Source organism: Leptosomus discolor, chromosome 5, assembly GCF_034619465.1.
Source record: "Leptosomus discolor isolate bLepDis1 chromosome 5, bLepDis1.hap2, whole genome shotgun sequence".
Lineage (NCBI taxonomy): Eukaryota > Metazoa > Chordata > Aves > Leptosomiformes > Leptosomidae > Leptosomus > Leptosomus discolor.
In genome coordinates, this window is record NC_141395.1 from 41,961,898 (window position 1) to 41,984,601 (window position 22,704).

Genomic DNA, 22,704 nt, shown 5'->3' on the forward strand with positions numbered 1-22,704 from the left:
ATTCATATGCAGCTCCATATCTGTTTTCTGCTTTCCTCTCAGTCCTTCATTCCCTGAGCTGTTAGGCAGCCACTATTCCTGTGCGATGGGAGTAGTCATGCCAAAAACTTTTCTGCGCAATTAGAGCTGTAATATCTTCCTCACCCAAGCCTGCCATCCTGCATTTACCATTCATGCTAGGAAAGATCTTGGAGCATCCTGCATTCTACATGTCATGGAAGAAGCCACCTCTTTTCTTATGCAGCTCTGTAAGAGCTCTTCCCTGCTTTCATTGCTGCCTGACAGTTGAAGGTTACAGACTCTTGTTCAGGAAAAAAGGCAGGTGTGGGGGAAATGGGCCATAAAGAAGCTCTGCTGAAACCCACTTTCTCTGCCAGCCCTTGAGTATGTTTGTTTGCATGACTTGCCAGCCTTGCCTAAGTCTTTGACCTAAGCAACTCAGCTGCATGGAGGCAAGCCTCACTTTCACCCAGATGAGGTCATCTTCCTCCCTAGCCAATGGCCATCATTGCCTGTGTGCTGAGCCCATAGTGCTGGTGAATGCACAAGCACTGACCATCCATCCTCTGGGTGCAGGAGTCATGGTTTGCTGCAGTGACTGGGATTTGAAGAATCCGAATGTGTCCAGGGCCTCTGGCTGTGTGGCCTCATCTAATTGTTTAGCTGGCACTAATCAAATAGGAGGCAGCAGGAACTTCCCCATGTCATTCTCCAGTAATCTTCGGTTCTTTTGCTATTTGGCTTCTCTGCTATCCCCCAGAGTGCTGCATATGTAAATTCAGGAGATGTTAGTTGTACTCGCGGGCTACTGTTCTTGATGCCTTCTGCACTGTAAAATGATGGGTATTTTCCACTGTCTTCAGAGTTGAAAAGGCCTCACTGTTATGCCTTCAGAACTATAAATCTTTGGTGCTGTATGTGAAAAATCATGGCAGCTGCCCTATAAATAACAAGCTGGTGAGACCTGAGGTTAAACCTGAGAAGGTGAACTGGCTGGAGCTCTAAGTGTGGTCAGTGGCACATACCGAATGTATCCCCGGGTTGTAAGGTTAGGCCACGAGGTGAAAAGGGTATGGGACATATTACAGAGTGCATGCCTGATCTCTGCTAATAAATAGGAGAATCTTTTATCAAGGGTGGCAGCGTTGCACTGGTTCCAAAATGCACCCACAAATGCATCTCAGTATTTGCAGCCAGCTCTGAGCTGCAATAAAATGTGCTGAATGTGCTCCCTCAATAAAAAGGAGTTCCTATAGTGCTATACAATGAGGATTAAAGTGTTGAGCCAGCCCCAAGGTACCAGTAGCTCCTTTTCCATAGACATGCTGCTTCATTCCTTCTCCTCCCGTCCCCTCATCCTGCACATTATCCCAGCACTTCAGTCTCTTATTCATTTATTATCCCAGTCCCCTTGAAGGCAGAGGGTGTGTTTCCTCATACACATCTTGGGGAAAACAAATGCATGGTGCATACCATAGTTCTGCAACAGAACTGCAGGCTCCGACCTGCCCCCCTCTCCCCCACCATGGTCCCAGCTTTGCTGGAGTTGCTGTAGCAGAATGAGTTAACCTGAACCTTGCACAGGCTTCGAAAATCTAGTGCTGTTATTGTTTGGTTTTGTAGTATAGCATTCCTGCTGACTTGTAGCATCCCTTCAGGGCTCCTTGCTGGCAGCAAGACTTTGCAGCCTCTCCCAGGGGCAGCGAGTGGATGTTGAAGGAGCACAGCACTTCTGCGGGTCCACAGGGCTCTTTGGGATAAGGAGAGGTAAAGTTGAATTTAGAGGCATCTCGGGTCTAGCTGGGGTGGGCAGATGCCTGTGGGGCCAAAATACAGAGGTGGCAAAGATGGCATGCTGACACCTTCACTTCAGTCCTCTTTTGGTGTTGAAAATGTGCATGAAACCCTGGACACCAGTGTTCTCTGGCAGGAAATCTAAAGCTACACACATGGTGCCCCATGGTCTGCAAGCAGACTGCATAGAGAGGATGGAGCCCCTACTCTCTCTGCTCCTCTGCTGAGGTACAAACACATGCTTTTCTCTCTAGAGATCTACTGCAGATATGGTCAGATGGGCTCCAGGTGTTGAGTTTGCGGTTGTTCTGGTGCCTGAGCCATGAGAGCTTCTCACCATTGTGATAGCAGCTCCTGCGCCCTGAACATCTTGTCTTAGCTCTGCTCTTTCATGTTAATGACAGAGCTCTGTGAGGCCAGCAGCCAGAAGGGCTGCCACAACATTGCCACATAGTGCACATCTGGGTGCTGAGGTAGGGATGTCCTGGCTGGAGGGTCCCACAGCTGGATCTGGTGTTGGAGGTCTCAAGTAGGCTGGGTTGGAGAAATGGCAGTCTAACTGTTATGGGGGGAAGGTGGACTACAACCTACTGACTGGGGAACCAGGGTGGACTCCTTATTAGAAATACTTTTGCAGAGCTAACTCTTGCTTCTCTTGAATTGATCCCCCCAGCAAGGGCTCTCAGGGTGAGATGCATAGCAAGGAGGCAGGGAACGGACTACACTCAGATGGCATGATGGGCAAAAAGAACCCTGCACAGTTCTTCGTGAGGTTTTTTTCTTAGCTTCTTGTGTAGCTGCAGCTGAGTCTGTCCACTTCTGTTCATCCGTGTCTGTGGTCTTGTGTGTATGAAATCCAGGGAAGCTGATGTTAGCAGGGAAATCATGTGCGCTTGAGACCTTGTGCTAGAGTTAACTGAACCTTCTCCCTGCAGAAAATGCCTTTTTGAGCAAAACTGAAAGTTGGGGCAATTAAATTTTCATTGATTTCTGTGTGTGTCATCCGCCCCCCTGCCCCCCAACACTGAAATGGTGTATAAATAGTGGGAAGAGAGGAATATCCCTTCTTGCCAGACTTAATGTAGTTCTGTCCTCTGATAGTTGAGGGGGAGGAGCAGAATTTGCCTTAGCTCAGAGCCATGCAGTGAAAGCATTTCTTTCACCCTCCAACAGGGTGTAGAGAAGCTGCATCTGTGATGCTGTGTCCATGGCCAGGTTGTGTATTCTGCTCTCTGCAGGCGATGCTGCATGCACAGATGCCTGTAGCAGGCTACAGGCTTGTGAATGCACTGCAGGTCCTCCTAAGAAGGGACTGAGTGTCCCAGGTGGAGATTTGGGAATGCAGCTGTGTATGGAAACACTGTCCCCAAAACCCAAATTTACGTTCCATGACTGCTGGGGAGTCAATATGACAGTCTCCTTTCGTTGACCAGGGAGGAGGAGCAGCTGTTACTGCTGAAATACGGATCAGACTCTGCTGTGTCTGGAGAGGAGAGGACTGAAAGACCAGGTCGGTTGCAGGGAATGTGAGCTGGATCCAGCTGTCATTGTCCAAAGCAAAAAGGTGCCTTCATCCTCAGCCAAAGGCAACTTGCTTCCCTGCCTGCGGGCCTCATGGTGTTGATAACTTCCTGATGCTGGATGCAGAACCAGGGCACATCTGCTCTGCTTCCTTGGGCGGGTGCATCAAAGTATAGGCTGTCCTGGGATAAATTAGTGGTGAGCGTGTGCATGCAATTAGATGCCCAGCAGTTCCTACAGCGAAGGGTTCAGCTTTCTCCCTGCTGCATGAGGATGGCTCTCTCTGCTGTGGTGGTGCTCTGTGTGCAGCCGCCATGGATGTGGAGGGGAAAGTGCATTTTTCTAGAATGCCATTCCTTTGCTGCCACAAAGCACCAGCTTGAGATGTGTTTTATGTGGGGATTCAATCTGTCAGGCAGAGAACAAAGTTAACCTAAAGGGGAGCTTGGTGGGGAGGGAGACCACATATCATTAAAAGTCGGCTGGGAAAAGCTGTCCAAGATTAGACACATTTTGCAAATCAGCTTATTGTGTTGTTAAGCCCACTTGAAGCCAAAGTGCAGGCAAACATCTCTCTTGGCCATAGAGGGGAAGGATGATGCTATAAAATATCCAGAGCTGGGGTCCGCATCTCTGTTAACATCCTCCAGCAACAGGCAGAGCTACTTGGAGGCTGTATCAACTCTGCCTTCCCTGGTACTTGACCCTCACTAGAAAACAGTCTGGGATGGTGGAGAGGGCAGGAGCCAGTGTGAAGCCTGGTTTAACAGCTTCCATAAAAACCTTCCAGGGAAGGGGTGAGAATCATGCTCTTCAGGAACGAGGGAGGAAAGGCAGAGTCCGTCTCTGTCCCATTGTGTCACATTCTTGCAGAGCCATGGTGGGAGCCAGCAGGACAAAGCTTCAGACAGCAGCTTGAATGCAAAGGCAGCAGATCACAGTGTAGGCTTCAGAGAAGGGAATTAGTACTTTTTTTTCATTGTTTCAAAACCCTCTCTCCCACCTTTCTGCTGGGGATGTACGCATGCAGCAGCATGGGAGATCTAAGAGAGCTCTTCAGTGACACTTGCTGGCAGGAAATCTCGTGGACCCATTCCCTCTGTCTTTCTAGAGCCCTCTTTAGTTATGGGACCCCACCTTTTGTCACAGCACACAGCTGTGCCCTAGCTCCAGCAGCACAGGTTGAGAGCAGAGGTGGCATCCTGCAAATAGCTTGTGCCATGCTTCCCTATCACAAGTGTGAGACGGGCTGCCCAGTCACAGGGACTCCACTGACACATAACCGAGCTCTGCATCTACCGCTGTGTCTTGGAGAGATTTGCTGTTTGCAATAAACGTGATTTCCCCAGCAAAAAATTAGTGTTCTACCTTTTTTTTTTTTTTTTTTTTTTTTTTAAGAGAACATCAAGCCAGAAAGAAGGGGAAAAACCCACAACCCTAGCACTTCACAGCTCTGTAGTGAGGGTAACTTGCTCCCAGTCTCACTGGAGGCTGGTGGGCTATGTTTCTCTGGTGCTTACTACATTTCTGGTGTCTGTGCCAGCTGGTGACCTCCAAGTATGATGTTCCCACACCTAGGAAAGCAGCAATGCTTCATTCAAGCACTTAAGTTCAGTTAGAAAGAGACTCCTAGGTTACTGGGTTGTACACAAGCGTTCTTGGGACATCTTTTTGCAAGGCCTTGGGTTATGAGGCCAACATCAGCGAGATGAAGTTGATGAGAATTGCTGGGGCCTTAAACCATTGCCTCTGACAAATTGCAAGGGCATTTTCTTCCTGACATCCTCTATATGAGCCCACCCCCTAAAAGGCCTTAGATGGAAGATGCTTCAGCCTCAGCAGGGAAGTTTTAAGAGTTGCCAGGCCTGGAGAGAAGAATGGAGGTGGTTTTTGAGTCTTCACATAGGACTTAGGACCTGCATCTGTCATGGGTCTTCTAATTGACTTTGGTCCTGTGCTGCTGCTGCGGCTCAGATCACTTTCCTGGCTGATTTCTTTTCTAGGGTCTAGGCTCACTTTGAGATCTCCAGGTAAAACGTTTGTTTCTGTTATTCATTTCTTGAAAATGTGAAGTCATGGGCAAGGACTAACTTGAGCTTATATACAGACAGCACTTTCATGGGGAGCTGGAGTCATCTGCTCTGCAGAGCAGATTCAAAGGGACCTCCCATTCTTGGCCGAGCCAGCCAAAGTAGCAGAGAAGATCCCCCCTCAATGCCTCTCTACCACCAGCCCCAGACACAGGAGAAAAATGCCACAATAAGCACCTGACTGGGGAGCAAACAACCCTCTCCCTGTGTTAAAAACTTGTCTTCTAACAGTGCTTGACACTTCATCTTCCAGCTATGCAGAGAAAGGAAAACTACACTAAAAGATAAAGTCACTAAAGAATGACATTTATACTAAGAGAGAAAAAGAAAATGACTCACTCACTAAAGCTGAAGGGCAAATTCAGTAGCTTCTGCCTCCCAAACAGCTCTGTCCTTTGACTTCAAAAGAATACTCTTAAACTCCCATTCCCTTTTTCAATACAGTGTTTTTACTACACTGATTGACTTGTTTCCTGGAAATCTGTGAGGTGTTGTGTACCCAGGATGATTGTGTGGTGAAAGTGTGCTTTACCTGCACTTGGTAGGGTGGGATAAGTTCTTCGTCATCAGCCTTGAACTAGGCTGGAATAACAGGTTAAAATACCGACACTCAAACCTGTCTTTGTTACTGCAAGGAGCAAGAGGTGTCGTTTGTGGCTCTCATCAGGTTTTGGGGTGGTTTTTTTTTTTGCTTTATTGTTAAAGCTCTCCTACATCCTTTGAGGTTTGCTTAGGCATGTGGGCTAGAGGTGGGATTGCCTTATGCCCACTGACTTGTTCTTGAGCTACACACAGAGTTGTGCTGATGCTTCATGCATAGACTGACTTTGGGTGAAGAGCTGGAATGACTCGCACGGATTTGAGATGCTGCCAATATCTCAGTGGCTGGTGGGTTGGGACCTTGCAAGTAGCATTATTTGTTATGGGGCTGGGTGGCATAGTTTTGCCCTGGATACAAGGAAGAACAATTAGTTCAATGTAAGTAAAGGGTTGAGAGCAAGCTCATCCTCTCTCAAGAATGACTTGAGCCTCTATAGCCGCGGAGCTTCTGCCTCATTTTTCCATCAAAGCTTGTTTACTTGACGGCCAGGCTTGCAGGGGATGTGGAAGAAGCTAGTCCCCATAAGTGTGTTGAAAAATTAAGTTTATTACATTGGAAGGTCTTAGCTGTGTAATAAGTGACATATTGTGCTTTGTTCATTAAACCTGTATGGGAAGGTATGGATGGAAGATTTATGTGCCCGCAAGGCTTGATAGCCCAACAGAAGGACATTCTTGCATAAGTCAACAGGACCCGTAGCTGAGGGGGTTGAGTAGTCACATTCTTGCATAAGTCCACCCACAGGGCAACGAGGAAGACCTTCAGCCGCCATCCTTAGGATCACCAGGAGGCAGAGAAAGACCCCCCCCCAGCAACAGAAGGAACATGCGCAGAGTATCGACCTGATTGCGACATCACGAATGCAGGAAATGAGACTGTATATAATGTGCTTACACGAGGCGGGAAGTTGCGAGCCGTTGGCGGAGCGCAGACTCCCCGGCCGCCCAGTGCTGCCTTTGCTCTTGTTCGCTTGCTAATATAATAAAATTTGCATTGGATTTTGACACTTTAAATTGTCCGTGTCTCTACCTATCACAGCTGCATCTGTTTGGAGGTAGATTCACATTTGGGGGGAACAATAGAAGCAGCTTGGGATCCCTTTCATTGTGCAGAGGACATGAAGGCTGTATGATCCCATGGCGAGAGGAGGTCTGCAGGAGCTCAAGAAGGAACAGTCTGGAAAAAAAAAACAACAAAAAAACAAACTTTTTTTTCCACACCAAAAATGGACTCCTTGGAGGAGTGATTTCATATAATGGTTTATGTGGGATTATGTAGAGAAACAGGCAGGGCTGAACTGGGAGTCTGGGCTGACATATCACATCTGCATGGCATCCTATTGACAGTTACCCCTTGCAGAACACAGCCATTCCCCTTCTTGTACTACCCTGGTTATAGATAGGCAGGAGGCAAAAGAGAGCTATATCACAGGGTCTGAAAGCTCATAGTGAAAAGCAATTGGTTTCTGATGCAGAGAATAATACAGGATGTTTGGATTTTGGATACAGATGATCCCTTGCAGTGCAGGATTGCATTTTTAAATGTCATAGTAGCCACGTGGTGATGAAATATCTCCAGTTTGGAGATGCCTGCTCTTAGCTGGTGTAAATCAGCATGGATTCCTCCAAGGCTGTGATGACTGATAACAGCTTAGGTCCTGACTTATGGTTTGTGTGCTACTTGCATGGGGGGAAAAAGTGGGTAATGCTTTTTTTGGAAAATATATTCTGCAGCTATGCAGAAATCCCTCTGCCAGGGGTTCTCGTGCTGCTGAATAGGAGCAGATGAGCTGTCTGGGCAACATGTGTTCCCCACCCAACCTGTAGGATGCTGGTGGCTGTGTCCCCTGCACAGTCCAGCTTGGTGTCTGCTGCCATTGCATCTTGGTTCCTCACCTTCCTCTGAGCTGCAAGTTAGAGAAGTCTAGGCAAGTGGGTGGCTCTTGAGGCTGTGCTAAGCAAATGTGAACTGAAGATCAGTAGGAAGTGGTGCCTCTTTGTATTGAAAAACCTGCTTTCACTGCCTGCTTGTAGAAAACCCAAACCTTCCAGCCTGTGCTCCGCTCCGAGCGCTCTCCTGCCTCTCCCCACCCCTGCCCTCATCTCCCTCCCTCTGCTGAGGTGAGGTGACTATACAGTAAATCTATTAAAATATTAATGTGGAAGACTGAAGTCCTCCACTAAAAAGCATGGCCCAGAGAGAGGTCATTTGTCTGCAGATAGTTAAATCAATACGTTGCTGAATCACTCTGCAAATTGAATTGGTTGCTGAGGAGAGGGAGCCCTGCGCAGCATTAGCTGTTGGGCTCTCTCAAGCCTTGCTGATGCTAATGGCTTGGAGAAGGCAGCACCAACCTGCAGCCTGCCAGCTGCTTCAGGGGACACCAAATGAGGGGGAGAAGCCAGGAGAGCCCCAAACTTGTGGTCTGTCCCAGAGCTGCATGAAAGCCGATGCCCTGCTCCTTGTTTTCCCATGGGAGAGGCAATCCTCCCTCCCCAACGGTTTAATGCAGCTATGCAGCCCCTCTGGGACCATAGAAGGGGTGCTCCCCATCTTGGCCATATTGCTTTGCTCCTTGGGTCACGCTCTGTTCCATGAGAGCTGCTGCTGCTGCATGCATGTTCAGTCCTCAGTGTTGCTGAGTGTGGTGCAGGCTCCCTCTGATACACGGTACATTTCATTATCTCCAGGCTTTCAGGTTAACCTCTGGGCAGCCCCACAATGATGGGTCATCAGATTTTTAGCCTGCAGGTAATTCCAGGCTGTTATCTCCTTTAATCATAACTTGGCTGAGCAAGCCTTATTGAACTCTGTGGATCCTTCCACATAAATCAATCCTTCCAGACCCTAGTTGTGTGTTGTTACTCAGCTTTGAGCTTGCTCTGGTTTGTCAGCCTCTCTGGGAATGGCCTGCCACAAGCTCAATGAAATCCAGATGCAAGTACCAGGGTCCTATAGAAAGGAAGAATTACTTCCCTGCTCCATGGGCCGGGGTCTGTCTCTGTACAACTGCACTGGCCTTTTGGTTTTCTGCTGTATTGCCTTGTGTGTGACAGATCCAGGCTAATCCATCAACGAGTCATGCTTTGTGTAGAGCAGAAGTAATGTTCAGAGGTGGTTCAAAGGGAAGGAGCGCTCTGCCTCGCACAGCTGAGCAGTAGACAGCAGGCAGCAAGGGTGGCCCTGGTTGACGTTGCTGCTTGAATGTCCCGATGTGCAAGATTTGGGGCTGCATTTCTGTAGGTGGTTCATGTGGATGCTGGGTGTGGGTGATATGAAGGCTAATTTTCCTTTTGGATAAGTGCGTTGCACGTGTATGCTTTAGGGCGAGGTGTCAGCAACAGGAACTTGGAATAATGACTTGTGTGACACACGTGATCTAGCAGTCTGAGAGTTGATATTATCAAAGACTGGGCCGAGACCTAAGCCTGTCTGTAGGGACCTGCCATGAATGCAAGGCAGACGCAACCCTCTGTGGGAAAACTGCCCAGTCTGCCATGTAACAAAGACACAGGCCAATTAGTGTGCTTGTACCAGCCTGGGACAGAACGCAGGCTCATTAGTGCGCTTAGGGTTTGAGCAGGGGAGGAAGGATAAGCATCTTGCTTATCTGTTCTAGACACAGCACAGATGTGGGAAGTTTTATGACCTGGCAATTTGGATGTTTCACGACCTGGCCCAATTACTGCAATTGCTGGGATGAGGCGAAGGTCTTATAGCCAGAGGTTGTACCAGTAAGGCTGGAGACAGGGCCTAATTGTCAGAACTTGTACCAACAATACTGGAGAAGGAGTCCACATCTGTAGCGAGCGTTAGCTTTCCTTCCCCCCCACCCTCACTCAATTAATAGCACTATTAGCCTGCTAAGAGCCAATCAGCACATGAGATATGACTCAGTCCCACCTCACCACAGGTATAAAATTAGTCTTTAGAATCCTGTATTTTAAGAGTGAGAACTCCAACCACCAGATGGGTCGACAGGCCTGGACCTCTTTCCTTCCCAAGCAGGGACACCTTCTTGGTAAAAATTGTGATAATCAGTTATAGTGCTTACTTAACATATGCTTGCTTACTGTAGTGCTTACTTCTTATAGTGTATGTATGATTAATGGCTGTCAACAGAGATATACCTTAATATTTTGGGATGACATTTTTATTTGTGTGAGACAGTGCATTTATCAACGGCAATTCCAAACTCATTACATCTGTTGCCTCAATAAATTACCTGCATTTGCAACTTTGTGAAACTGAAAGAGGGGAGATTTGGATTAGATGTAAGGAAGAAATTCTTCACTGTGAGGGTGATGAGACACTGGAAGAGGTTCCCCACAGAAGCAGCAGCTGCCTCCTCCCTGGCAGTGTTCAAGGTCAGGTTGGATGGGGCTTGGAGCAACCTAGTCTAGTGGAAGGTGTCCCTGCCCATGACAGGGGCGTTAGACCTGGATGATCTTCAATGTCCTTTCCAACCCAAACTGTTCTGTGATTCTGCAGTCCCACTCTGTCACATTTCACCTGACTATTTATACTCTGGCTGTCTAAGCACCTCCATTCCTATTTCCCAAAATATTTTTTTAAAAGGATAGATTATCTCTACTGTTTATTTGCATCAGGAGTTTTATTTCTCTAACTAGAAAGTTTGCTTTCATCTGCCTCCTGTAACAAGACTCACTGCAGATGTGAAATCCCTCTCTCATGTCCCTGCACTAAAACCTTCCTTCCCTGTAGCCCAGCTGCACTTACTGTACAGCTTAGTTCAGGTAGCAAGCCAAAAACCTCAATGAATTGTTTTTCAGAAAAAGTAGAGCAGTTTTGTTGTCCAGGTCCTGAAAATTCAAGTAAATCCTCTTCCTGAGGAAGCTGGGCTTGCACAGGGTAGCAGAGAGGCGTCTTATACCGTCCTGCTCATGTGCACACACCAGAGGTGAGCAAAGGACAGGGATCTGGGGGCAGTTTGCAGTACAGAGCTTGATCCAGAGCAAGGAGCCTGCTAGGTTCCTTCCAATCCATGGCTTCTTCACTGTTAACTCTATCAAGATTTCCCCCCTCACTTTACAAAGCTGGACTGGATATCTCTGAGAAAAGGCTTCTTCTGGGCTATTAATCTTTCCTAGCAGGTGAAAGATATTGAACCACTGTCTGCAGCTTGGCTCTGTGTCTGTCCAGAGCCTGGAAGAGCAAAGCCAGATGAAATTTTTAAAGGCTAATTTTTGCATGAATTAAACAGACCTGGAGTTCTGAGAGTCCCTGAACTGAGACCCAGTGCTGGGGTGGGGAGGCATAGGGGATCTGAGACCCTGCTGATGGCCATGATTGTGCACTTCATACAGAATCGCTTTAAATTGGACCTAAAAATGTGTGTGCATAATGGGACAGGGTTGGAGGGGATATTTGCTTTAAAGAAAAGAGTAACTTATGTCACTACATGTTTCTAAGCACAAGATAATACTTTTCCAGCTATGCTGGTCTTAGGAGCTACCTAGGCTCCTTTCTGCCTTTGAATGAACCTGAGACCCTTCTGGGCTGAGCTAATTTCAATGAGGAAATTGCTTGCCTGCTGCAGGAGGTCACCCCTGGGAAGATGGTGTGGCACAGCCATAAGCCAGCTGTCTCCTCACCTGCCTGGGCATCGCCTGCCTTCCCTGAGCTCGGGAAGTGTTCAGCCACCGCATTGCCCTCTGTGGAGATGCTCCCCTTGCAGGCACAGCCATGCTTTCAGAAGGATGCCTGTCAGTGTGAGCCTTTTTGCTGTCTCCTCTGATTAGGCAGCTAAGGACTGGAGCTGGATGAGGACAGCCTGCTTGCGGGAGCAGAAAGCAAAGCAGCATGCAGAGCCAAGCTGAGCTTGCTTATGCCTGCTTTCAGGGCTGCAGCTCCCAGGGATGGTCCAGAGCTCTGCGTATTATGCAGTCCCATATGGGTCTCATCATCTCACAAGCAAACTCATCCCCACCGTAGGGTACTGAGGCAGTACAGGTCTCTACCTGACAGGCTGGACCCATGTGGGTTAGGGGAACAGGTGGCTGATATCAACAGGGAAAAGCCTCTTTGACAGAACTTCACACCTCCCTCATTGCCCTAACAAAGTCCGTGCTCAGGGGAGCACAAACCCACCCTTTCCTGGGGTTGCTAGTAGTTACTTTCCTCAATTAATTCTTTGTTTTTCATTCCTGAGCTGTAACACAGGCAAGAAAAGGAGGCACTAGGATGCCTGGAGGCAAGCAAGCCATTGTCCTTAAAACAAAGGAACTTTTCCTCAAATATACCAGCAACAATGCGAAGTGCCCAAGACCCTTTACTTCATCCTGGACCAGGCTTCCTGATGCTTATCTGGACTGACAGCTCTGAAATTTAGGCTTCTAACTCTTGCTAATTCACCCTAGCAAGGCTCCAAGTGGTTATCTGAGAAAGCCCTCAGGACCAGAAAATGTTTAGCCAGAAACAAAAAGCTACGTGTGCTCCTCAAAAAAAGTGGTGCTGCTGCATTTGTCAGGGCTCAGGGCCAGGATGGAGCAGGAAACCAGAGTAGATGCAGCATGTCTCCTCCATTCAACAGGTGAGAAACAGTCACATCTAGAGCACAGTGAACAGCGCATATCAAGCTGGAAGGGGGACCTCTGCTCATATACTGCACAATTTAGGAACAGAAACTCCAGGTGGATTATGGAGAAGTATTGCAGGACTTCCTCCTACCTTCATCAGCATACTTAGAAACTTTGTAAGTTTCTATATTTCATTTTTTTTAGGAGAAGAGCAGAAGGAAAGGGATGCCTTAAGTCAGTAAGCAGGTTAAACCCCCAGCAGAGGAGTTTACATACATTGTCACCTACTGAGCTTCTATCTCTGCTGTAGATATCAGCCCCCCCTTACCTCAGACTGGCCCAAAGGGAAAATGGAGATGCTCAGACAAAACATGAAGTTGTCTCATCCATTCTGCATGGACATGGAGGCCACCTCCGCTGGGCAGTAGAAAGAACTCAGCCTCAGAACTGCTTGAAGCGTCTGGGATGGTCCAGAATTGGAACTGGAAATGAATGCAGATGCTGCTGCTGCTGCCTGCTCACGTTATCTCAACAGTCCCAAACCAAAGAGAGCTTTTCTTTCCTAGGAGGTACTGGCATTCCTCCAAGCACAGAGGGACCAGATGGAGCAGTAACACAGCTAAAATTGGGGGGAGGAGGGGAGGGGAGTATCTGTTAAGGAGCTGGCTTGAAAATAAGATCATGTAAAACAGCTGTTGCTTCAAGAAACAGTTTTCTTGCTGATTCTAGAAAAGGACAGTGTGGGGCTTGATGTAAAAAATCAGCCCTGAAGACCAGAAGTGTTTAGACTGTATTCTGAAAGGTTAGCAGGTCAAATACAGATACACTGAGAAATGTAAAGGGGGTGGGGTGGGGGGTGGGGGGGTGTGGTGTCTGTCTGCTGAACAGCACAACAGCTCACTGCCTAGCTTTCTCATGGGTGCTCCTTTGGGCCAGTTTGTGGGCCTCAGAGAGGCAGCGCCTTCATCTCTGAAGCCTTCAGCACTCAGCAATGCAAATTTCTCCCAACATGTCTCCCACAACATGTTACCAGAGCTGACTCTTCTGCCTATCAGTTCCCTGTGATGCAAATACAGGAAGACACATCATTAGGTAACCATTTTATATAAGTGTCCTGACATGGGTTTGCCTTGTGTTGAGATTTTGCAGCTGTGAAAGCCCTGATGGCATCTTTGACCCATAGCCATTGACCCAGTTATCTACTGCATCACCCTAGCCCAGATGAACAGCCTGCAGTGGACATTGCCTTGCCCCGTCCATACCATTGTCCCGCTGAGATGAGCAAGAGCTCTGCCTTGCATTTTCCGGTCAGGTATTTGCTTCTGTGGATTGCTATGGAGATGGAGGCCAGTGTGACAGGCATCGCACAAACAACATGAGACAGTCTGTGTCCTGGGGGACTCAGTATAAACTCAGTGAGTGCATGCTCTGAAGGGCATTCCAGGCACAGAATTCCCATTAACACCATCAACTGATGCTGCTGTTTAGTGCTTTGAAAACTGATCTCACTCTTAGGAGCAGTTTTGAAAGGGGGGAGGGAAAAAATCGGGAAGAGCAGGATTAGTGCATACAGAGAGATATTGCTACTCATTGAAGACAGGAACCCAAGCAGCCTGGTTACACAAGTATTTTCTGAATTTGTGCCTCAGCTGCTGCTGCAGAAGCACACCAGAAGTTGTTTTCCTTTCTGTAATGTGCTGGTGTGTTTTACGCACGACTTTCTACACAGGTATGAGGAACATTGGGCAAGAAACTTCAAATTCAAGGCAACCTGTAGCCACGATGCTAGGAGGGGCTTGGGCTTAGAGTAGACCTGAAGGACGTTGTTTTCCCCTTTGGGCGGACATAACAGCCTGGCAGATCATGTGTACAGTGAGCAAAGCTATAGCTTACAAGCACAACATGTACCTTATGTAATTATGCTGTGATGGCCATTGGCACAGAACTGTGGATTTATGTTCCGGTGAATGTCTAAAACAGCAAGTGTAGGAATTCGGTCTCCTTGGTGACAAAATCAACCAATGGAAAACATAAAAAAAAAAAAAAAAAAAGATAAAACCATCCATGGATGGTTTTATTTTCAGACTGGAGGACCATGAATTAGCCTGTCTCTTACCTGCTTTTGTATCTATGGCTGGATAGCAGAAGATGCCTGGCTTGTTTAGTTGTTAACAACAGACGAGTATCTGTAAAAAAAAAGAAAGAGGACTCTAGTTTGCTATAGACAAAGATGATCAAGAAATCTAGGCTAGGGGGACGAGTATCAAGATAATACTTCAGCTCTTAGTCACCTGGTTTGTATCTGACAAATGCAGTCAATATTAGCGGGAAGCCGCTCAATGTCCTGTGTGGAAGCAACCCAAGTCATCCCAATACAGGATCAGCTATCACAGGAGCATCCCTGGAGAGGAGAATTAAAACAAGATTAAACCACCAGCTAGCTGTAATGATAGACCTTCCTTCCCATGAGGGGAAAAGATGCCACCACAGCCCCTGTGTGAGCAAGGAAAACAAACTGTGAAATGTTCCGCAGGCTCAGCTCCTATTAGCAGTTCTCTGAGTGACCTTGGGCACCATCTCCATCTCTAATCTCACAATAATGATGCTGAGTTCTGGTGTAAAGTATCTTTTGCCCTTCCTGCAGAGCCCCAGATTAAAACCAGCATTAATAAAAATGTAGGCTGCCCATGTTGACACACCAGGCAGGGGAAAACAGCTGCCGCTTGTGTAGGAGCATCTCCCTCCAGAGACATGTGAGCCATTACAGCCCATGCTGATCCACAGAGAAGAGGGAGCTGCTGTACTGTAAAGACATCAGAGCCTCTCAGAGAAGAGACAGATCTTAAGATAGTCATCACCTCCCCAGCACGGTGCAGCCATCTAGGGTCAAGTGAGACCTGGCTTTGGGCAGTTGCAGCAGAGGGTGGACAGCAAAACTGTGATTTTACTGAATGGTGGTGGCCCCTTACCAGCACAGACTTTCATGAATAGCAGCGAGGGGTCTTTGACATTTGCACATTGGTTGGGAGCATCTTGTGGTGACTGGCTCATGTCACTGCTGGTTGGAGGTATAGGATTTGAAAGCAAGGGGCAGATTTTACCACCTGCTAGGAGCAAAGCACTCCAGCAACAGTGTGTTTTTGACATCCCAGACATGGCTTTTCCTTGGCTCTGGTGCTCTTAGTTTAGAGGCTGTGAGAGCCAGGGCTACTCTGCTCAGGGCTTTCTGGAGATGGCTATATCTTCAGACCACTGCTGGGCTGAAAGCCACCTGCATGCCCAGAGTGCAGCACCGTGTCCTCAGCAAGCTGTCCTGCAAAAGAAATGCCTTGACAACGCCAAATCAAAACATTTTTTGCTACAGCTTAACAGGGTGGAAAAAAAGATTAGGTTTCCCAGGTGGAAAATTTCCCACAGAAAATATTGAAGCCCTGTTTTCTTTCTGATTAATGAATGTTGTGATCCTCTCTCCCCAAGTTATTCTAGTAATGCCCCAGGATCCTAATTAAGACTGATCCCAGCGGGCTCCTGGCATTGTGCAAACACATGGGAAGACTCCAGCCCTTCTCTAGAAAGCTTCTCATCTAGTTTGGTTTAGGCAAATGCATCCATTGAAAGTTTGGTTTTTTTTTTTACTTTTTCACAGTGCTACAATGGAGGCTTTCATCTCTACCTCTTGTGTATATTCCAATGTCATGCCCTCTGCTTTCAAAGGCTTAGGTTTGCCTTTAATTGTGTTGAGAGCCTTTGTCTCTAAGCCTTTAATAATGGATTTTTTCTCTTCTGCCAAAAGAAGAATTTTGTTTCTTTGTTGGCTTTTTCTAAAGCTAAAGTGACAGTTCCCTTTTCTCCATAAGATTTACAAAGCTTATCTTTTAATTTTCGAAAGCCAAAGGCGGGGGGGGGGGGGGGTAGGGGAGGTGGGAAATGAAACGTCATCATGCCTTTTAAACACTGTCACTAGGAGAAGGCTTGATGATCTTGAAATACATAAGCTGCACACTCTCAGGTTTGCTTCAATTTAGTTATGCTAAACTGCTGCTCTTGACAGAGACCTGCCAAAGGATAGAGTTGGGGGGACCAAAGTCAGCACTTTCTTACAAGCCTTGCCCCACTGAAGCCCCAGCTCTGCCATTTGGAGGGCAGAGGGATGCCTGAGCAGTGCATCCACCCACTGCCTTGCCGTACCCTTGAACACCCATGGCAGGTCCCTGGCTGCTGCATGGTGCTGAGACCATCTCTCCTGTCTGAGGCTCTGGATGCAGCCAGAGACAGAGCACAAAGCCATGCACTGGCATTTGGCGGTGGGGGGGGGGGGTGGTGTGGGGTGTTGAAAGTGCTCGATGCTGTCTGTAAGTCACAGTCTGCCTAGAAGGGGTGCCATTCCCAGCGGAGGATCCTAGCTACGGTGTCTGTGCTGGGGTTGATTGAGTGTGCTCATTAGCAGTGTGAAATCCTTCTAGGGGTCAGGGCTGTGCTCTGCTTGAGGAGCTGCTCTTTAGCAGGGCATAGAGAGCCTCTCTGTGCATTTTGTACAAGGAATAGTGGCAGGAGACTGTCGGGTACTTTGCTTCCACAGAAGAAAATAACCTGTGGTCAGCTTGAGAGATGACTGCTGTGTGACTTGAGCCCATCTTGAAGTATTACAAACCAGAAAGCAAAGATGGATCCCATGTTCCTTCTGCTCTAAATTCACTGTTGTCACGTTGTGTCTCACGGCTCAGAGGTTTTGCCTCGTCATTGGGGAGGACAGTCCTGGGAGCACAACCAAGGTGTTCTCCAGGCTCTGTGGGATGAGGTGGAATGAGGTTCTCTTCCAAGCTGTAAGCATTTCTGCCCTTGCCAGTGCATGCCTGTTGTGCAGGAAACACTGGTCTCTAGAGGGGGTGTCTTTCCACTGCAGAATGCCATAAATGGATTAAACAGTTTCATATCTATTGAACTCTGCTGACTTACCCTGGCTGAGGAGATGGTGCTAGAGCAGGTCTTCCTTTTGTGCTGGCTGATAGTATAATTTGCTTGATGAGTTTTGCTCAGAATATGACAACTCAGAGCAGGAGGGAGTAATTTTGCAGCTAGTTTGTGGTCACTGCAATGGGAGAGCTAGCCTTGAAATGAGTTACAGCAGAGAAGAGCTGAAAAATAGTTTTTCAAGATGGTAGGAAGCAACACTGCTCTGAAACTCAGGTTTGGGACCATCTGTGACATAAGCAAAGTTTCTGACAAGCAGGAAGGTCCTTGGCTGCTGGCTGCACAGTGCTCCTAGATACTCTGCAGAATGTTCTTCCCTGACTTGGCAGAAGTCCATCAAGCCTGAGCCACCATACTCAAAATGTTTCAGCCTTAACTGTGCAGCATTTTGTAATGAAACTGTTTAATCCAAAACCGTTACTGATTCTGGAGCATGCTGTGGGGCTAAGTGCAGCACACATCTTCATGCAGGGTACAGGTTTAACAGGATCCCACCCAGCACTGCCAGCACTACACGCCCAGAAATCATATAGGAGGCTGGACCTTCAAAACCAAGGTGTTCCCATTTCCTCTCCCTGCTTCTAATTTGAAAGAGGCACATGAGCACTTTTCCCTTAAGCTTCCCTCTGCAATGAAAATGAAAGCATTAAGATGTTTCACAGCAGGACCCATGAGTTGTGCTTCCAGGGATTGTGTGCTTCATTCCTCCAGATTGCCTGTCCTCAGCCCCAGTGATGAAGGACTGGTGGAGCAGAGAGCCCCAACTCCCTCTTGAGGGTATTAAGCCAGGAAGGGGGTCCTGGGCTGAACACAGGATCACAGAGGCTTCAAGCCATGCGCTGCTGGGTACAGCAGAAGTGAAACGACTGCCTCCCTACATGCAGTTGCTTTGACATCATGCGTAGATAGTGAATATATGTCTTGTTTTCTTCAGCAAGACCTGGCATCCGCTCCCAACTCCATCTAGGCTCTGATACTGTGCTGAGCAGCATGGTGTAAATCTTTAGGTAAAGGGCTGAATATTGTAACCTCATTTGGTAAACAAGAAAAATAGGCTTCCCAGAAGATGCCTTTCACTTTAATTATTAAATAAATAGGAAAACAGCCTTCTGTCTAGCTGAGCTGGCAGCTTATGAAGAGATCCAAGTGAAGCTGACACGATCAAGCTAGCTGTCAGGTTTCTAGCCAGTTTGCTCTTCCTCTGGAGCACCCCGGTGTGAGTCTGGAAGCCCTGCTTTGTGCAGGGGGTAGCAGGAACCAGAAGGACAGGCACTGCTGCTGAGTGCCCTGCTTGTCCTTGGATGGGCAAAATATGGTCCAGACCCCCCCAGAGTGGAGTTTGCTGTCCACCACCAGGAGCTGGGGCTTCCTGCTGTCCAGGAGACTGCTGCAGGCACAAGACACTTCAACTCACACAGAGTTCATGGAAAATGAACAAACGACTCACCTCATCTTCCAGTGAGAGACTTTTCATGTCAGGAGCAAACAGGAGGAGAGCTGTCTGCCGGCAGAGGAGGCCAGAGCTGGGACGTTCAAGATAGGCAGGAGCCAGCTTGTCCCTAGGAGATGGCTTTGGTTGGAAGGGGAGCCAGTGATGACAGACCAGATGGGGGTGCTAGCAAGCCACAGGACACCCAGTACTCCTCACAAATCCTTAATAGCTTTATTTGGGTGCGTCCAACTGTTTATTCCACTTCTTCCCTTTCCACATTAGGAGCATGGAGGAGCTACGTGTCAAACCCTTTGCTGTCTCTGGCTTGGTGGCATTGCAGCCGTAGGGGTGTTCTTGCTGAGTTTTGTGTGTTCACACATATTGCGGTAGCAAACTACAGCCATGCCTCCAGGGGAGTGGAGATGAAAGCTAGAGTGTTTCATCCTCCCAACAAGTGCCTTGTGCAGTACAATATCTCTTCTGTCCTGAAAAGGCTTCAGATTTTAATCCCAAAATAGACATTTCAACAAAATTCCATTTTTTGAAAATATCTGAAAGATGTTGCTTTCATTTCAGGCAGAGGGAACTCATTTTGAAACCTCAGGAGCTGCTGTGAAATGGGATCATTATCCGCCAGGGACCTCCAGTGCCTGTGTGCCTCACAGCAATCGTGATGAATTCTTATGCCAGCCTGGCACGTGAGTTATGCAGTGCCACTTGTGAATATTGGGAAGTTTGCCGAAATCCTCATTTAGCAGCGTAGGCTGGGTTTGCAACTCCATGATGACTCTGTAGCGGTTTTAGTGCTCAGGCTTGTGACTCTAAAATCAGACAGCAATGTCTAGCAAATAATGTACACTCCCACCAAGGCTTGGTTTGGTTTTTCTCATCTTGCTATGCTATGCTCAAGTACTTTTTCTTTTCTTTTCTTTTCTTTTTTTTTTTTTCCTTCTCCTCACAGCCTGTCTTATTTTGCATTTTGCTTCCATTTTCCATTCCCATGCACACAAAGGCCAGTACAAGACCAGCCAAACCTCCGGTCTTCTCCCGTGGCACTTCCAGACCCAGACATTAAGGCTATCTGAGAAAATCAGTAAGGATTGTTCCTCTCCACAGTCATCTTTTCATAATTTTGATGGACTCTGGTAAGCTTGAAGCACCCCTTTTCCACTGGCCTGACCTCCAGATCCCCCTTCTAGATGAAGTAAGGAGGAAAAGCAAGCTCTCGTCAGCAGCTGGAGCAGGAGTTTGCTGCAGGGCTGGGGCAGGCAGGCAGGCAGTGTGGTGCCTCCCAAAACCAGCACCCTACCTCCTCCTGCCAAGCAGCTGACCAGACAAAATGTTGTGGCTCAGCCAAGCAGCTTGTACTCATGCAGGCTTCCAGCTTTTGAAACTATAAAAACCTCACAGAGAATGAAAGGATCAGAAACCTACAGCTTCTGTAATCCATATGCTCTTCGATACGCTTGGTTTCCCAGTGTATTCGCTCCCTGGGCTCCCAGTGAAGACTGCAGAGACCAAAGCAGCCTGACAGGCCAGTTCCCAGGTAGGGAACTAGGTAATTTCAGGGTAAATGAAGGCTACCGATCCTTTCCCCCTTGCCCTTCCCTAGTTGCTGGTGGTGGGCAGCAGAGGACAGCCTAATGAAAGTCCAGTTAGTCTTCAGGCATGTAGTATGTGCTGGAGAGGGTCCAGGGAAGAGACAGAAAGACGATCAAAGGACTGGCAAGCCTGCCATATGAGGAAAGGCTGAGAGAACTGGGTTTGTTCCATGGAAAGAGAAAAGAAGGCTAGAAGGCTTAGGGGAGACCTTACCACCATGTTGCAGTATTTAAAGGGTGGCTACAAAGAAGATGGAGACTGCCTTTTTACAAGGAGTCACATGGAAAAGACTAGGGGTAATGGGTACAAGTTACTCCTGGGGACATTCTGATTGGACACAGGAGGAAAATTTTTCACAAGAACAGTCAGCCATTGGAACAATCGCCCCAGGGAAGTGGTGAATTCCTCAGCAATGGACACTTTTAAGGTTCAGCTGGACAGGATGCTGTATCATCTTGCCTAGTCCGTGCTTTTACCAAGAAAGGTTGGACCAGATGATCCTTGAGGTCCCTTCCAACCTGATATTCTGTGATTCATGTGTGGTTTTAGCAGGAGGGCATGGGCTCAAATGAATGCATAAGCAGTTAGGTGGTGCTTTTTGGAGCAGGAATCCTGAAATCCTAATCTTTGCAGGAGGTGCATCTACCTACTGCTGAGCTATTCAGCATCCCCTGTCTCTGGGAGCAGCACAGCCTGTTCAGAAAGGGAGGTGTGTGACCGCTAGAAAATGCTTGTCACGCTGGGAATTGACATAACCCCACAGATTTAATGAAGCTGGCGAAAGGACAAAAGAAATAGAAAGGAACTGGAGGAGGGTTACTTTCTCTCTCCCTCTCTTTTTTTTTTTTTTTTTTTTGAGGGGGGAAGAATTATTTTGGCATTTTAATAGTTACTGAGAGTGAGCTAGTAGAAAAGCAACATTTTAGCAATAGGCTATAAGGTCTTCTACGACATAGGACTCACTCTCCTTCTGTCTCCCTTTCTTCCACCTTTGCAGAGCAGCAAGCTATTCTGATTCCTAGCCTTGCTGTTTTGTCACTGTGTGTGCAGCTGATGTGGGCAAGTACACTGCAATTTCATCAGCTGGCTGAACGCTGCACCGGGCAGCATCTGGCCGTCATTGAGGGACAGAGTGCGATGCTCCCTGTCCTGGGTGTTGAGGCAGACCCTGGTCTGCCAGCATTGCTGTAGGCTTTTCACCCCAAAATGCAAGGTGGTTACATAATCACCTTTTAGATAGGACTCAGAGATCTGAAGCTGGGATCCACAATCTTGTTTGAATGTCAGCTTGAATCGCATCAAGACAGATCAGAAAGAATCAGGCTGGCTTATGAGGGCAGCAGCCCCCCTTGGCATAATCCATCCCTCTAGCCATGCATATGAATGCAAAGAGGAAATGTTATTTCTATGGTGACGCATCCTTGCACCTAATCTGGATTTATTGAGGTCGTAAAACTGAGCACTGCGGTACCTAGACTGTAGGATAAATAGAAATCTTCTATTTATAATGCTGCCAATCTGGCACCACTCACAAACACTAAAAATAAAACTTTCTGCAAAGCAAGCTGAATTAATGGGTGCTCTTTTTGCATTGTCTATGAACCCAGCCCTGATCTTGTGGCACGCTGCGCGCTGTTGGTGTTTGGCAGAAAATCTGCACAATATTGCTGAATGCCATCTCTTTGGAGGGCTGGGTGCTAGCATCCCTGTGGTAGTGGGTCCTTCCTTCCTTTCGAGTGGTCTGACTGTGTGCCCACTTGTGGCCCCTCTGCAAGTCTGCAGCAGGAATTATTAGCCCTGATAATCAAACTGTACAAGTGAAGCCCAGGAAAAAAGGGAGTTTGCTGTTCTGGAGCTGCCTAGTGCACGCTTCTAGTCTGCCTGTGCTAGCACAAGTTGCACCATCCTCTCCTGCTAAGCTTGCACAAGCTTGCAGCCAGAGTATTCTGCAGGGTGAATGCCACTGGAGGCAATTTGTTAACAGCTAAGCTGGCATTCAAGCTGCTGTTCTTCTCTTACCTCTCTGCCAGGTCCAGCCTGGTCCACTTGTGTTATGCATGTGGGCACCAGGTCCCCTTGCCCTGCTTTCAGCTGGTGGCACCAAAGCGGAGCGGATGCATCAGACACCAAGGCAGAGCCTGGACTGACATGGTG